The 17,242-nt window shown below is 44.7% G+C and overlaps 1 protein-coding gene across 2 annotated transcripts in view; it reads left to right on the forward strand.

The window, feature by feature from the left end:
- Positions 1–364: 364 nt before the first annotated feature.
- Positions 365–17,242, forward strand: part of EPN2 (epsin 2) — a 42,981-nt gene continuing 26,103 nt past the window's right edge. For both annotated transcript variants that reach the window (XM_058815968.1, XM_058815969.1), the window contains exon 1: positions 365–465. The gene's annotated coding sequence lies outside the window, so the exon portion shown is untranslated. The remainder of the gene's footprint in view (positions 466–17,242) is intronic.

Genomic DNA, 17,242 nt, shown 5'->3' on the forward strand with positions numbered 1-17,242 from the left:
GCGTTCCCTGACCCATAAATGTAGTTATTTTGTAATGATAGAGTTGTTTTGTATTATTTCACACAGGTTTTTTGGGGGACTCCTGAGGAGTTTCCCCAGGCGCTCTCCCGTCCAACGTCGCCCGTGCCCGGGGGCCGGTCCTGCCTCGCTCCGCGCTGGCGCCGGGTCCGGCTGCGAGGAGCCGCGCCAGGAGGGAGGGAGGAAGGAAGGGAAGAGGGAGGGAAGGAGGGGAAGAGGGAGGGAAGGAGGGGAAAAGGGAGGGAAGGAGGGGACGGGCAGCGCCGCGTCCCCCCCGCCCTCAGCGCGGCCGCGCCTCGGGGCCGCGCGCGGCCGCCGGTTCCGCCTCCTCCGCCGCCTCCCCGCGGCCGCCGCCGCCATGTTGGATGGTGCGTGTGGGTGTCAAGCGCAGCCCGCGGCCGCCGGGCACCGGGACACCGGGACACCGCGCCCGCCCCGCGCCCGCAGGTCAGCGCGGCTGCCGCGGGACGGGACGGGGGGAACGGGCGGGCGGCCCCCGCAGCGCCGCCTTTCCCCTCGGCGGGGCGCGGGGTGGGCGCGGGAAGGGCCCCCGGGGGTCCCCGCGGGGAGGGCGCGGGGCCGCGGTCGCCTTTGTTGTCGCCGGTGGGTGGCTGGGCGGGCGGCGGCGGGGACGGGCCGGGCCCCCGCGGCCCCGGCTTCGGGCCTGGCTCCCGATGGGCCTCCCGGGGCTGCGGGGGATGGCGGGGCCTGCGGGCTCGGGGGGCTCCCGGCGGCAGCGGCGCTGGGGCGGGGGGGCTCCGATCCGCCCGGTCTGACCCCCGCCCGGCGTTGTTCACCTCCATCGTGGCGGGGCCGGGAGTATTTTATTGTATTTTCAGTGATATCGTTGTTTGGGAGATGTGTGTTAATGCTTTTAATGATTTTTAAGGGTCTGTTTTATATAGGGGGCTTGGACTAGATGATCTCTAGAGGTCCCTTTCAACCCTAATAATTCTGTGATTCTGTAATATTCTCTCTTTGTCCCTATATATATTTACACCGATACATACTTATATTTATATATATTTTAAATTTTTTACCTGCAGTACCTGTGATGCTAGAGATTAGGGTTGGGTAGTGAGCGAGCTGTATTACATTATTGCTGTGAAATGTATTGAAACAGTAATTATCACAGGCTGCCCGCAATGGAAGTCCCCTATTTTAAAGCCGTAAGGCTTTAATGTAAATGTTAAAATATTCATGTTAAGATTCAAAGCTCTAAGGCTTTAAAACTGGTAGCGTTTGGTCTCAGTTTTATGGGTGTGTAATGCTTCCCCCTCCCCCTTCTCAAGTACGGTATACTGATCTGAAAAGCCAAGTGAGATTTTAAATTCACAGCAGTTGGACATATTTCTTGTTCTCACCTATTAAGAAAATAATCTGAATTATCTACATGCTCATCCATTTTCAACAGGAGGCCTAAAAGACTTGTTAGGATTGTGAAGCTGTTGCAGATGTTATGGGCTGTAGAGTCTGACTTGAGGAGTTCAGAATGCAAATCAGGCCACGAGATTAAGTTTTATTATTCTCTCCACTGAAATGCTTGTTTTATGGTAACACAGAACTCTTGCATAATTCCAGTGTGTTGCTGTGTTTTGTGAGACACAAGGTCATAGGAAATTGTATTGTTGGGGTGTGAAATGTGGGATGAATGATTTTTTAAAATCAGAAATATATTGTAATGGTATCTTTAGCAAAATGCAGCCTGTTTAGGAGTTACTTCTAAATATGTTTGTCTTGGCTGATTCTCAGACGTGTTATTTTTGAACAAACTCAAGTGTAGAGTTTTATTGGGAGGAATCAAAACTTTTGATAAATTTTCCTTTATGGACTCCAAGTAATGGTAAACTAGCTCGACAGAATTTTAGAGATAAACTTCCCCATATTAAATATTTAACCATGTTATCAAAAATTATCAAGCAGAAATGACCCATGAGTGTGCATTCCTGAAGGCGGGTTCTGATAAGGCCAAATTGACTGTGGGCTCCATTTGAGGAAGTTTGACTTGGGGGTGCTGATGGTAACTTCCTCTATTCCATGAAGTTACTCTGCAACATTTCACCTGTGTCACAACAGCTCTCTGACACAGCAGCTTGACTTTTACATCTGCTGAGGAATGGAAATTGTTATCAGCCTTTGAGAAATGCAGGGCAGCGCTCCCAGGATCTTTGAATCCCAGAATGGGTTGGGTTGGGTTGGACCTCAAAGCTCATCCAGTCCCACCCTGCTATGGCAGGGACACCTTCCACTATCCCAGGTTTTCCCAAAAAATGGTTCAGCCTGGCTTTGGGCACCTCCAGGGATCCAGGGGTGGCCACAGCTTCTCTGGGGACCTGTGCCAGGCCCTCCCCACCTTCCCAGGGAGGAATTCCTGCCCAATATCCCATCCAGTGCTGCTCTCTGGCAGTGGGAAGCTGTTCCCCCTTGGCCTGTCACTCCAAGCCCTTGTAAATAAATATTGTCTCTCCATGGACTTCTGAGAAAAAGCAGACTTGTTCCCTAGGTAGAAGCTAAGCAGTGGTGGGTAATATTTGGGTTATAAAAATGCTGTTTATGAGTTACCTGATGGGTGTGGAAGGACCAGAGGAGAGAGCCCTGACTGTCACATAGCCTGGCTGGTGATGTTCATGTTGGTTTTCACTTGCATTATTCTACAGTCACATTTAATGAAGGGTTCACAAACATCTGATGTCCAGTGTAATGCAGGCAGCAGAAATGAATTGAGCTTGCACTGACCACATCATTATTTACATAACTGGTTAATCATGCTAGTTTTGTTCCAGCTGTCAGCCATTTGATTGCTTTAAAACTTGGAGCTTTTAAGAAGCCTCAAATCTTGGATCACTGCTGGGAAATGCCAAAGGCCTAATTTGTTACTTCATAAAAATGCTGATAGTCTCTCTTGATACAGAAATCGGGGTTTTGTTTCTGTGGTTGTTGTTTTTTTTTTTTCTTTTCCTTTAGAGAAAGAGAGAGAACAATCATTAAATGATAATCAGTTTAGGGGAAATACATTAAAGAGTAGTTATGATGTTCCTGATCTTGCTTTTCTTAGGTCTCCTACGTGGGATGGGGAAATGACTCTGGCTTTTGCTTGGTGTAGAGGAATATAAGTTACTCTAATACCTTTCTTTAATGACTGGTACTCAGGAAGCAACTTCCCAGTCTTGCAGGGCCATATTTGCAGAGTGCTAAAGTGTCCCTTGGGATGTTGCTAATAGAAAATGAAATGTGCCTGCTTTGTAGGAACGCCTGTAATGTTCTTTTCCCACTTTGCCTCGCTCTGATCTGTGCAGGGGAAATATCGAAACGTACCAGCATCCTGCTGGCTTAAGTGCTTCAAAGAACAGCAGGTTTTTGTGTGTTTCAGTAGCCTGGCTGCTCATTAAGGAGGCAGGAGACTCCATGGAGGAGAACAACATGGATTGCTGTGCTCTGGAATCAAACCTGCCGGGGCTGATTGTGGGTCTGCTAGCGTTGGTGTGCTGCAGGTTTGGTACAGACCCTGAAAAGCCTGAGTTAATCACTTCAGCTGGTTGGTACAGGACTGCTTTCCTGTTCTGTGTGGGGAGAGAGTTCAGAATGGTTGAATGTGAGTGAGTTCAGAGATTCTGGGCTTCAGGATGGATCTAGAACTCAGTGGCTGTGGGGCTGAGCCTCTCAGTGAGAGGTGCAGCAGGTAGAAAGCTACAGGAAAACTGGTATTCTTTATTTATCATTTCACAAATAACAGTTTTGTCTCTGGTTTCCAAATTTGGGGTTTGCTTCATTTTATGATGCTGCCCCAGTCCATTGATAAAGGTGAAGTTGTTGGGTCAGAAGGTTCTGTGGTGTTTTCTGTAGGTTACCAGTGGTTGTAGGCAGAGTTTAAGGAGGGTTGCTTAAGTCACCAAGATTGGGTTCTGTGTATATATCTAATAGTGAAGCTTGTATGAATGATGATACTGATTAGAAAATCAGTATAGAAGTACTTTGTGTTTGTTCATTGCACTGGCACTGAGGATGTCTGCAGAATTCAGTTTGTAATTCACTATTGTTCCTTTCTATATGGAAATATAACTTTGAGTTATGCTAGCAAGATGCTTTTCCTCTGTATAGATAATTTTCAGCTCATTTTTCTGGTATGGTTACAAAAATTGAACTTGAATTGATCTCAGAGCCAATACCCCGTGTTACATTAATTGTTAATAGTGTGTCTCTCTGTTTCCTGTCACCCAGGGCTGTTAACATAAATGCCTCTAACCGGTGCCTCGAGCTTGTGTTCAAGGTCAGGCCTGGGCTGTTCACGCCTCCTGTGCCTTGGCTTGCCAAAAGCAGCCCTGTGCAGGTGGGGTAGGAGCTCAGGCTCGGACAGGTCCCCGCTGGCAGTGGGAGTGCAGCTGCCTCTGGGTGAAACCAGTCCCAGCCCAGGCCTGGCTGCAGCTCCACCTTGCAGGCTCCCTTATCTGTGTGCTGTGCTGGAGGTGGCTGGGGAGGTTTGAAGGAGTCTCAAACACACTCTTGTTTTGTTGTTGTGATCCATACAAATTGTTTTCAAGGCACAGTTTTCCTTCCACCATCAGAAGTAGAGCTCCCTGAGCTGTCTGGAGTAATTAGCTGAAATTTGTGTGTGAGACCTCTGCAGTTTCCTTCCACCCTGTTCTTGTTCCTTCCTTTCCTTCTACCCTGCTCCTGCCTTTCCTTCCACCTTGTTCCTGTTATTTCCTTTCCTTCCACCCTGCTCCTGCTCCTTCTTTTCCTTCCACCCTAATCTTTCTCCTTCCTTTCTTTCTACCCTGTTCTTGTTCCTTCCTTTTCTTCAACCCTGCCCCTTCTGCTTTTCCTTCCACCCTGCTCCTGTTCCTTCTTTTCCTTCCACTCTGCTCCTTCTCCTGTTTTTCTTTCTACCTTGTCCTGTTCCTTCCTTTCCTTCCACCATGTTCCTTCCTTTCCTTCCACCCTGCTCCTTCCTTTCCTTCCACCCTGTTCTTTCTTTTCCTTCCCCCCTGCTCCTGCCTCTCCTCCCAGAGCTGTTTTACCACGTTGTTTGCAGTGCCTGAGCCTCTCATGTCACCATACAATAAATCCTAAATGGTCATGAGGTCCAGGAGAGTTTGGAGGGTGGCCCAGGCAGGAGAAGGCCTCTGTGCTGTTTCTCCTGGCTCTTTGAGGCTTTTTTGTTTCTCAGAATGCAGCACTCAGTGAACAATACTCATACAAATTAAGTAATAAATTATTGTTTTGAAAGTTCAAAGCCGCTTATGAGTTTAAAGCCATGCCAGACACCTTAGTTAGAGATGTTTTATGTTCACCCTAGCAGACAGAAATCTGAGGACTCCCTTGCCTTGTTTGCTTTTCAGTATTGCAGGAGTTATGGCCAATTTTGGGGACTGGAGTTTTAGAACAATTTACTAAAATTCATGGTGGAGTCTGGGGGTCATGGCTAAAATCCAGCAGCCAGACACTGATTCAATCTCTCTCCTGTATAACCTCATAGAGACTCCCCTGCCCTTCTGGAGATGTCACTTACATAACGTGATGGCTTCTACAATCCACCTGGGAGTTTTCATTATTTAAAAGCAGAAACCCAGGCAGAGCCAGCTCCCTACTTCTGTTGGATGGGTTTGAGTTTTGCCACCAAGAAATGCTACAACAGACCTGGTACCCCTGCTAGGGAAAAATACTAATGATGGCTGGGATGTTCTCTTACATTTTTATCTTTATTCTGCCAAATCGTATTAATTTCTAGACTTAACATCAATTTAGTAGTTTCTGAACCTTTGCAAGGGCAATGGTCTTCTCAGAGCTTTGCTAGAACAAAGACATTTTAAGAATCTTAATAGAGAATCGTATAATCTTATTACAACTGCTCCTGTTTAAATCACTTCCTTGTACTTAAATAACAATCTGTCACCAGCTATTTCTTGATTGTAGTTTTTGTCAGTTGCAATTTACCCCCCTCCCTGGTTTGGTTGAAGTTTTTTGCCCCCTGATTGTGCAACCTTTAGGTTGGCAAAGCTCCTTCTTTCTCACACAGTTCCTCTGGGTCCACTGGGAGTAATTGCATGAGTAAATTGCTCGCTGGTGTAAGAGCTGTGCAGTTCACGAGTAAAACCTTTGTGGGACAAACCCCACTGAAAGAACTGATACAGGCAGTTCTGATATTCCTCAGGGAGAGACCAAACAAAATCTTTTTAAAGGTAACTTCTCCCCTGGGATGGCAGCACAAAGAATCCCTCAGACATTTTTCCCTCTAGGTGGGAATTCTGTTCCAGGAGGTTCCTCGTGGGGATGAGCAGACCCCAAGCACCGCCTCGGTTTTGTCATTCTGATTTTTATTTATTTCTTTCTTTTTAGTGATGAGGATTCCTTCAGCCAAATCTGTTGACCCAATTGCTGCTGAAGCTGCTTTCCTACTGACTTTCAGCTCTGTTTGGACAGGGATGAGGCTTGTGACAACAGCAGTAAGGCAGAGATGTTTGCTCTAACCTATGAAATCAGCCAGAATTGAAGATCATTAATTAATCCTTATCTGCAGAGCTGTTCTAACATGCCTGTTCTCTGGTGGGGATGGTCAAGCACAGTGTGCACTGCAATTGCTAGCTGAAAAACACAACTTGAATATTTTTAATTATTCACTTAATTAATCAGAGAAACATCCTCCCATTTTGTGCCATTGCTGGGTTGTGACTGGTAATGTCTGGTTAGAGGTACCTGATTACCCTCAATATTCACATCCAGGGAAGATCTGATGCATCTTTAAAATGCCCCTGCCCAGGTATTTAATTATTTGATGAAAACTCTTTCTCTAATGACCACTGGAAAGCACAGACTCCCCTCTGTTGTATTATCTAATGAAATATTTGCCTTCTGAGCCCATCCTGCCTTATTGCAGGGGTTTGATTGCTTCTTGCAGTGTTCTGCTGCTTGCAGTGATTTTTTTTTTTGAAGGATGGAATGCTTATTACCTATGAGAAGTGTTACTATATTTTGCTGCTGTTGTTGAGCAGAGTTCATGAAGTTAAACTTTGTCTACCAATTTAGAAGAGTTTCTCAGAAAGTCAAGATAATGCCTCTGTTGGAATGTTTTCAGATAAACAGCATAGGTGACACAGACTGCTTTTCTTAGGAATATACAAATACAGATCAGAAATCAATATTTAGTACTGTAATTTTGGAGAATATTTTCAATTTGTGCATAGTTTTAAGGCAGAAATTTCTATCTGCTGCTCAGAAGAACAGCATGACTGTCCTTGCACCAGGCTATGATTGTGGTATTTCATACTTTTTCAGCAAAGCTGCTGCTTTCTGAAGATTTTATTGGTACTTGGGTGACTCCTGTGAAATATATTTATGTTTATATGTTTACTGGTTCTCTTGGGAAGCTTTAATAAGGAAATAAAATACAGGAATGTTTATAATTGGTTTGACTTGGATTTCAGAATTCTTGTATAGAAGCTGAAGTATAAAAGTTCCAGTACAGCAAAATCACTTTTAAACTGGTTTATTGCAGAGAAGCACTGAAGTAAATCATCAAAGGATTTTTTAGTCTGCAAAACTGCTTAAGTGTTGTGTTTAAAATTTACAAATCGCTGACCCCTTTGTGAGCCAGACTGAAATGTCTGGCTCTTTCTTACGTTTGACTACCTAGTAATAATCTGCTTTTGCCTGGCCTGCTGCTTTAAACACACTGAGTGCTGCAATTGCCATTTTGGTGTCTGTCTGCCAACCAGTAGTGGCTGTGGATATTTAATTTCATCATAACACATGGCTTTAAAAGTCAGGACGTGTTTTATGCTGGAGATTGGGAATTTTGGGGAGTGCTCTGCTGAAATGGAGAGGAGTGAGGAGCAGCAGGAGAGTTTTGTAGCTTGTCTTTATTATTCTGTTTTTAATTTGCTTTATGGGGGGGTTTGTTCTGCAGGGGATGCTCTGGATCAAGCAGAGTGTGGGCACATCTTTACTCTGGGGTTGAGGGACCTGTTGGTCTGGGGGGATCCTGGTTTTTGGTGCTGTTTGCTTTCAGGTGTGAGTGCAGGGAACACGCTCCAACATCCTGGATGCAGGAACACTTTTGTTCTCTATGCTTTGTGCAAAATTGTGTCTGGATGCTTTGGCTTCCAGCCAGGCTTTTAATCTCTGCTTTTTTGTGTCAGCTTGGATAGTGTATATAATGCTATAGTGCCTTTTCCTGGCCCTGAAAATGCTGATTTTTAGTTTTATTTTAAGAAGGGTTTTCTTTTTTTTTATTTAGAAGAAAAATAAACTTTAAAGGAGGAGGAAAGTCTGTGCTGGTTTGTTTTGGTTTTTTTTTTTTCTGTTTTTGTTGTAGTTTATGCTTTACAGAAAGACCTCAAATGTTCTGTCAGAGCTTTATCTCTTGTCTCACAAATTGAAAATTTAGAAACGGGGCAGAGGAGCAAGGTGAAGAGGGGTCTCAAGGTAATTTGGAGTGAGAGAAGGGGAGAATTAAAAACACATTCAGTGCCCATTAGTGTGTGAAATGGATGTGCCTTTAGATGCCGCAAGGCTTCTTCTTCCATCCAGCTTGACCAGTCTTTTGTCAAAACTTCTATTTTAACTATTTAAATACAATACGGTGACTTTGGCATTCTCTCCCTGCATGGGAAAGCCGCGTACAAGAGAATTTAGCCCCGCCTGCCGCCTCCATGCTAAACAGATGCAAATCAGAGCCCCCTCCCTCCAGCTGCCTGCCCTCTCCTCCTGGCTTTCATTGTGTGGATGAAAGCTGTTCTGGTGCCAACTCCCAGCCCAGAGGGCAGGTGAGAGGAATTAAAAAAATCCCAGATTCCAGCTCGGTGATTAACATAGCGTTTGGAGCTTGTAATGTCATCCTTGCACACAAAACAGAGTCACAGCAGCTTCACAGAGCAGGGGTTTGTCAGAAAGGCAAACATCAAAGTGGCAAGAAAAGAGGAGTTTATTTAAAATATAGCAGAAAGACTTAAAACATTGGTGCTCACCTATGAGAGCTATTAAAAATTAAAGAAGAGCCTTTGAAGGCAAGCATTAAAGATTTAATAGTATTAATTGAATGAAGCCGTGGGAGTTGAGGATGTGCAGCCACATGTGTGAGTGTATGTTCTGGGTTAAGGCAGCAGAGTGCTGAGACCTCACTTGGCTGTGCTTGCTCTGGAAGGGCTACCTTAACAAACCCTAATTATTCTGGGGTTAATTAGAGACACCATTAGAGCTGAGAGTGTAAACACAAGGAAAGGACTTGGAGAGAAGGAAAAGTGCAGAGCCCACCAGCCTTGGCATCCCTGGGCAGGGCAATGCAGGCAGGGTCCTTCCCAATGTACATTTAAGGATAATTTTGTTTATGTCATTAAGGCTGATTTATTTTTTTCAAGAATAAATTCCTTTTCCTTTGTTGTGAGAGCAGTAACTTAATACTGTTGTTCTCCAGCCACAGGTATGGGCTTTCTTTTGGCAGCTGAACTTCCATGTTACTTGCTAATTATTTTCTTTTAAGACTGGCTGATTTTGGGAGCTTTTTAGCTTTTCTTATGCTTAGAACTTTTGCTGTTGGGGAAACTTCTTGACACAAAAATAAAATCAGAGTTCAGTGTGGTGTGGAGGGGATTTTGTTGGGTTTTTTTTTCTTTGCAAATTAAATACTCAATTTAAGGCTTAACATATTTGCACTGTACATTAAAAAGCAGGGAAAAACAAAATCTTTGTATCATTTCTAGAAAGAAAGAGCCCTGAAAGCTCCTTGCAAGGGAGGACATGGAGGGTTTGATGCTCTGGGAATCCTGGTGTGGAGAGGCACCAGCAGCCCCATGCAGAGGGACACCAGAGCTGAGGGAGATCTCAATAAATTAATTTTTCCTTCTTCAGGGAGGGGAGGGTTGGGTGAGCCCTTCCTGCTGCAGATGTAGTTACCAAATGATTCAGCACAGTGCCCACAGATTGGAGCAATATTGATGAATTCATTACTGCTCCCTGATGGATGTTAATGGGCCAGAATTTCTTCTGTGCATTTGGACTAGGTGGAAAGCTCTTGAAAAAAAAAAAAAAAAGAGAAAATGGAGTGGGTGAGTTTTTAAGCCACTTTTGTGTTCTGCTTTAAATGGGAATGTTTTTAATGACTTGCATGAAAACAATGGTCAAAACAAGAATCACCAGGCAGCTCTGGGAGGGACAGGGAGGAGCAGAGCTACAGCAGGGTTTTCTTGCATTTTATTCAACATATCCCAAGCCACAATCACTGCTTTGGAAACAGAGGTGGGTATTGCCTTTTCCATGTGGGTTCCTTAGGAGATATCTGGAATCCCAAGGCCATGGTCCAGCTGCTCCTTGCAGGGTATCAGAGCTGAGGGGTAGGAGATGTTCTCAGCAGAGCTGACTGGAAGAAAATGACCTTTAATGAAGGAACAGGCACAGATGCTTTTGAGTAACAAGTCTTTGTCATCCTCTTTGAAACGAACAAGCTGCCTCCCACTCAAATCATTTTCCGTCTAAATATCCAGAACAGATAAAAGAGTAGGTAGAGTTTTACTGCTGGAGGATGGATTCAGAAAACTTGAGGAATTGTTATGCTGACAGCTGAAAATTTCTGTATATCTGCATAGGAGAATGTGGGATTCACTGGCATTTTCAAACCGGTTTATTTGTTCTTAATTCCACAAAAATCAACCAAATCATAATGCAATAATAACAAATATTTTATTTATTACAACAAGGATGACTCTTGTTTTGGGCATGAATGAAGGAATTGGAAAGTTTGAACCAGTAAAATGAGGCAAAATCCTTATGTCAAATGTGCTCATATTTAAAAAAAAAATCTTTAAGTGATTCACTTCCATCAAAGCTGAACTTAAAAGTACAGCTCAGAATCAGGAACTGGGGCACCACAGAAGTTGACCAAAGAGAATTATTTTTATATTATTCATTATTCTTGAGTTCTGTTTCCTGGGAGCCAGAATCCAGTGTAGATCCAGGCTGCTGGTGGCACAGCTGGGACCTCTGCTCTGGAATTGCCCCTGCCAGGGGGAGGTGCTGGACATGTTAGACAGGTCTGAGAGGAAGAGGGAGAGAGGGGGGTTGGTTTGGGAGGGATTTTGGAAACTGTGGTGTGTGCAGTATGAAAAGATAGGAGGGAGATATGGAGCAGTCAGAGGAAAGCTGAACATTTGGTGTTGCAGGACAGAGCTAAAACTGGGGTGGGAAAAGGGCAGGGTAAGATTTTGTGAAGTTTGGTAATTTGGAGAGTGAAAAACCGAATTTCCTCCTGGAGTGTGGAATTGCTTTGTCCCTAGGCAGGAAAAGGAGATTTCCCAGAACCCCAGCCTGCTGTCCTTGCACATTCACCAAGTCCCAAAGCTGAACCATCAACTCCACCTCCAGTTTGAGCTCCCCAGGAGCAGCTTGGCCCTGTGAGCTGTAACTGGAGGCTGCTGGTGAAATGCCTGGTGCTCCCCTTGTTTGGGGTGTTCTTTGGAGTAATTGGAGTGCCCTTGGCATTAATGGGTTGGGTGGTGTGGTGTGTGATAGCCCCAGCCCTGCCTGCCCCGTGTTGTGTGTGGGGTCAGGCACTGGGGCTGTTCCTGCTGTGGGGCAGGGTGGAGAGGCAGGAGCTGGGGAATCCCATCCTCACCTCTCCTCTGAGCAGCAGATCCTGCTCTGGAACCCTGGCCTTGGGCCAGAACCTTCCTGCAGGGAGGGTTTTGGGATGAGTTTCCTACTTTGCAGTCTCACAGCAATTTATTCCCAGAATCCCACAATGGTTTGGGTTGGAAGGGACCTTAAAGCCCATGCAGTGCCACCCCTGCCATGGCAGGGACACCTTCCCCTGTCCCAGGCTGCTCCAGGCCCCATCCAGCCTGGCCTTGGGCACTGCCAGGGATCCAGGAGCAGCCCCAGCTTCTCTGGGAGCCTCCCCACCCTCCCAGGGAAGGATTTTCACCTTAACTCATGGGCAGACAGCTCATGGACCTGAATTTCTGAGGTTTAAAGCAATCTGATGTTTGCTCTGATAGCTGAATTAAGACATTGTGGTGACTTTTCAAGATGATTGTGCAAAATCTGGTGGCTGTGAGGGAAGGCACTTGTAATTTTATGCCGTGAATGGACATTGATGAATGTAAGTAGGATATTAAATCAATCTCTGTTTTCTTTGCAGGCTTGTAGTTTGTGCTGGCAGGAAGCACACTTAATTAAAATGGAAAAAATAGTGTTTGGATGTATGGACAGGTATTTCTTGGCATCTTGTACTTCTTGAACAATCCTTTTCCTTAGAAATCTATATCATAAAATAAAAGTATTAATCCTTCAGCTTCTGCCAGTAGTAACATGGAGAGTTGAAGTGTTTTTCCCCCCTAATCTTTGTCATGGTGAGCATTTGCCTCTGGCCTAGTGAGTGTATTAATGTGGTTTCATGTCTGGTGTGTGTAGGAGGATGGGAGAAACTGCACTTGGTGATGTTTGCTTCATGTTAATAAAAGTGCAAAATCAATTTCGTTAATGAAATCATCAGGTAATTTTAAGTAGCAGGTATCTTCCCAAAATACATCCCCAAAATGTGGAGTCTGAGACATGAGCACACATTTAGGTGAACACGAATTTTAAATATTGCAGTTCTGTAGGAAAACACTGGGGATTAAAGAAGGAAGCTGACATTTATATTTTTTGCAGTTCTTCCTGAGTTCAGGCTGATTTCAGCAGGTGCCTGTCGCCCCATAACAGCCTAAGTGACAAGGCTGGACTTTTCTAATTAGTAATAGATTCTGAGGCACATCCTCTGGCAAGAGTATTGGGTATCCTCTTTCCTTCCAAAAGGAAAATGTGAAAGGAGAGAAGCTCCTTCTGCCCTTAATTGAGTTGAAAATACAATTCAGGTATATTGGGTAAGCTGAATTTATTTCAGGTTGACAAGACACACATTGGGTGGTCTCTCTTTTTTTTTTTTCTACTCAATTTGTGAGAAAACAGATGAAATGCTTTCCTTGAAGCAGGTAATCCCCAGAGAACAAATTCCTTTAGGGAGTTTGGGGAGGGATTTTCACTGCCCTGTTGGATTAATTTGCATTTGGCATTTCTGCTTCAGTGTGTAATGGCCTGACCTCACCCTGGTGTGTAATTCTGCAATATTCTGATATTCACTGCACACCTGCTGCATGCAGAATAAACTGAGATGTGCCCATGTCAGACAGTGCCCTTTTCCTGACCCAGAGATGGGGTAACTGAGAGGTGTTTTAAAAACTTTTATTCCATTTTCAGTCTCATGAAAAGGGTGAGACAATACAGATGTTGTAATTCACACCATCACAATCAGAAGTTAACTGTTTCCTAATTACAATACATTATATTGTATTTTAATGACAATATAAGAGTTCCTTGCTCTATCAGCTTTAGCCACTCATGCTGTAGATGCCTTAAAGCCAATAATCTAAAACCACCCCTTGTGGGTCCATCTTTCATTTTTCTATTTCTCCAAAGTATTTAGTCTTAAATATAGTCTTAGTATTCTGCAGTCTTTTAGTGTTATCTTATCATAGAAAACCAATCAGCCAATTTAGATTGATCAATAACCTCTTTAACAAAAAAAAATTAAATATTCTTTAAAAATTAATAAGTGAACAAATACAAAAAAAGCACATCAAGCCTACAAACATGCAGGTGGCACTGTGGGTGACACCTGACCTGGCTGGAGAAGGAGGAATGTGTTATTTTTAAAGAGCTGTTGTCAAAGCTTGTAATCCTAAAATTAGCTCCCGGTGCAGGTCGGATTTGGGTCGTGGTGCTGATCTGCAGGTCTGGCAGAGCTGTCCCCTGTCCCAGCCCTTCAGGGCACATTTACTGCCCTGCTGGCCATGATTCCAGCTGCAAGGGCCGGGGGGCTGGGGGTGACAAAACCCCACAAAGGACTGGGGAGCTGGGGGGACAAAACCCCACAAAGGACTGGGGAGCTGGGGGTGACAAAACCCCAAAAGTGCCAACAGAGCTGGGGGTGACAAAACCCCACAAAGGACAGGGGAGCTGAGGGTGACAAAACCCCACAAAGGACAGGGGAGCTGAGGGGACAAAACCCCACAAAGGACAGGGGAGCTGAGGGTGACAAAACCCCACAAAGGACAGGGGAGCTGAGGGTGACAAAACCCCACAAAGGACAGGGGAGCTGAGGGTGACAAAACCCCACAAAGGACAGGGGAGCTGGGGTGACAAAACCCCACAAAGGCCAGGGGAGCTGTGAGGACAAAGCCCCTCAAAGGCCAGGGGAGCTGGGGGGACAAAACCCCAAAAAAGCCGGGGGTTCTGGGGTGACAAAGGCCCAGCAGCTGTGGTTGGCAGGTCCCAAAAGGACGTGGCCAGGTGGTGCTGCTGTGTGAGGCAGGTCAGAGATTTGCTCCTCACCCCCCTTCCCATCCACTCTGAGAAATGAGCTCCCCATGGAGCTCAAATCCTGGGAATTTAAGGAGACCAGGAGCAACAAAAGGTGCTGTGGGGAAAACAGAACCAGATTTGTGTCTGTAAATCTCTTTTAGAGCTAAAAGTCTGCTCAAGCTGGAGCTGCTTTCCCTCAGTGAGGCTGAGACAGGACTGGAAAACCAGCGCAGAATCAAACCTTGGCACTCATGAATATGCATAAATTTGAAGGAGAATTATCTTTCAGCATTAACTCTTTAAATAAAGAAATAATTTGGCCACCTGCTGTCTGTGAAAGCTGACCTTGTTCTCTCATTTGTAAAAGGGAGTGGAAAGCTTCCAAAACTTTGAATTTTGAACCATTTCCTCTCCTGAAGACAAGCATTTAAGCTGTGAAAAATGGAGCTGAAACCTTTCATCTGGAGTTAACCCTGTTCTCCAAACCCTTTGCCAATCTGTATTTGTAACTCGTTTCCTAAATAATTTTGAAGCTTGAGGAAGGGCATTGATGGGAATTTCAGGCTCTTCATTTTGCTGTTTTATTCCCATGAATTGCTGTTTTCTCTGCTGTAGAACAGCAAGAGAGAGCTAATAAGTGTTCTGCTTGTTGGCTTTTCTGGGCAGTGCCAAGTGTCTTCTCTCTTCTCAGTGGCCACGATGCACAGTTGCCCCTTTTCCTGTTTGGTTTTGGGATTGCAGTTGAATATTCTATCCCAGGCAGGGCAATGGTACCCTCTGGTCATCCAGTTGTTCTCTGAGAATAATTTATGAAGAAAGAAAAAAAAAAATCAGAGAATTAGTAAAGTTGGAAAATCTGTCTAGCAGTGTGGATTTAGTAGGAGGAAAATGGCTTTTTTCTGCATTATATTCCTGATTTTTATATGAAGGTTTGTGCTTGGGTTTTTTCTGATTTCTGAGCTGGTTGTGGAAAATGAGAGTTCCTACAACACAGTGGGTTTGGATTTAGACACACAATGAGCTATCCCAGAAAAAGCAGGATGTGAATTTAGTGTCAGGCAATGGGAATCCTTTTTCTTTGCCATAGATAGGAGCTGACTTCTTGTTGGGGTTGGGGTTGTGTGTGCAGGTGTGGTGTTGGTGTCTGTCTGTCACATTCCTCACTCAGCACCTGGCAGAGCCTGCTCCTCTGCAGATGGGCCCGAATTCCCTGATTGATCCTGGATTCAGGTCCCTGAGCATCTCCTGCCTCTGCCACGGCAGCCTGGTGCAGGGAGAGCAGATCTCTGTGTGTTCCCCCGAGAGGGGAGGCAGCAGGGCTGGGATGTTTTTATGCAGATACAGATCACAGACTGACTGAGCTAATAGCTATTTTCCAAACCTCTCTTCTCATGCATGTGACTTACAGTAAATGTCTAATCTAAGGATATATGTTGTCTGTAATACTGTTAATTAAAATTTTATGCAAATGTCTGCTGAACTCCTGATGTTCAGTGTTAATTTCCACGCTCGATATTAAAAGCTTTTCATACATTTCCTGTGCATGCTTAGCTGGGCTGTGCAGATATTTACCTTCAGGCTGATACAAAGGGCATTTTATCAGTGCAGACAAATCCTGGTTGGAGTTTTGCATTCCAGAGGTGTGAATGGATTCTGCTGAAAGCCTGTCTATAGGTGGATTTGTGGGGCTGTTTGCTTTGAACTGACTTTATGAAGGACTTTGTGGCTTGGCCTTGGTTCTGTGTTAGTCTCAGCAAGTTAAAGATGTTTCCTCATGCAGATTTCATGCACTGAGCTCCATCTCTTGTGAGAGAGATGAGGATGAGAGGCAAGAACTCCTTCTGTCTGCGCATTGTGTGTAGGAGAGCACCAGGAGAATTAATTATTTGTGTGATGGAGCTGCTGGAATAGGGAGAAGGGCAAGGGGTGTTATCCTCCAGTTTGGTGTTCCCTCCTGCTAACACAGGTAAGCTTCACCCTCTTGTTTGCACATCAGATACCTCAAAATCAGAGAAAATGGCTTGTAGGCACCACGAGCAAAAATGAGGAAGGCTCCCCAAGACTGAACTGTTTAATTTTCACAGAAATCTGCTCAAGCCTTTTTCCTGCTAACCAGGAACAGCTTTAATCAACTGGTCTCACTTTCTGCTTTCTTTGCAACTCTGCTGTTAAAAATGCAAACTCACATTTTTGCTGAAGTTGCAAGCACATTGTGCTTCCTTGTGGTTTGTTGTGAGAAGTTAATTCACTGAAAAAAAAGAAATCTAAACTTTCTGGGTAAGAATTTGTTAGAATGTGTTAGAAACTCTCCCTCTTTTATGCAGTTGGGATGTTTGGCTTTTTGATCTGTTTAATGATAAAAGAAGTTGTTGTGGTGCTGCAAGATTTGGAATAATTTGGGAGAAAGCTTCCATTGTGTGGTGAGGGAGCAGAGTGGGTAAAGCAGGGACCAAATCAGAGCTCTTGGGTCAGTGCCAGTGCCAGGGCAGGACCATGAACGTTGGCACAGCTGCACTGGTGAGGGGAGCAGCAGCTCCAGCGCCTCCCCATCCTGTCACCCATCCCCTGGGTGTTATCATGAGGTTTAGAATAAGTTGGTTTTTATGGGCTTTGAGTAGAGCAAGATGAAAACATGTCCATCAAGAAAAGGAAAAAACAAACCTTAATATTTCTCTCATGGAAGGCCTTGGTTTTCAGGACTGAAGATATGAAAGTGAAGAATCCCTCAGTGTTGATGGATTGATGGGTTTTGAGTCTATTACAGAACAACAAGTGAAATATTGAATTTCCTGGAAGTGTGTAAATTGCTGGTTTCCCTTTAGCCAATGTGTTCCCTCCTGTGTTTGCTCTGGGATTGTTTTTCCAAAGTGCTCCTCCAGACTCAGAAAAGCTTCCA

The sequence above is a fragment of the Ammospiza caudacuta genome, chromosome 17 (assembly GCF_027887145.1).
Source record: "Ammospiza caudacuta isolate bAmmCau1 chromosome 17, bAmmCau1.pri, whole genome shotgun sequence".
In the NCBI taxonomy this organism is placed as follows: domain Eukaryota; kingdom Metazoa; phylum Chordata; class Aves; order Passeriformes; family Passerellidae; genus Ammospiza; species Ammospiza caudacuta.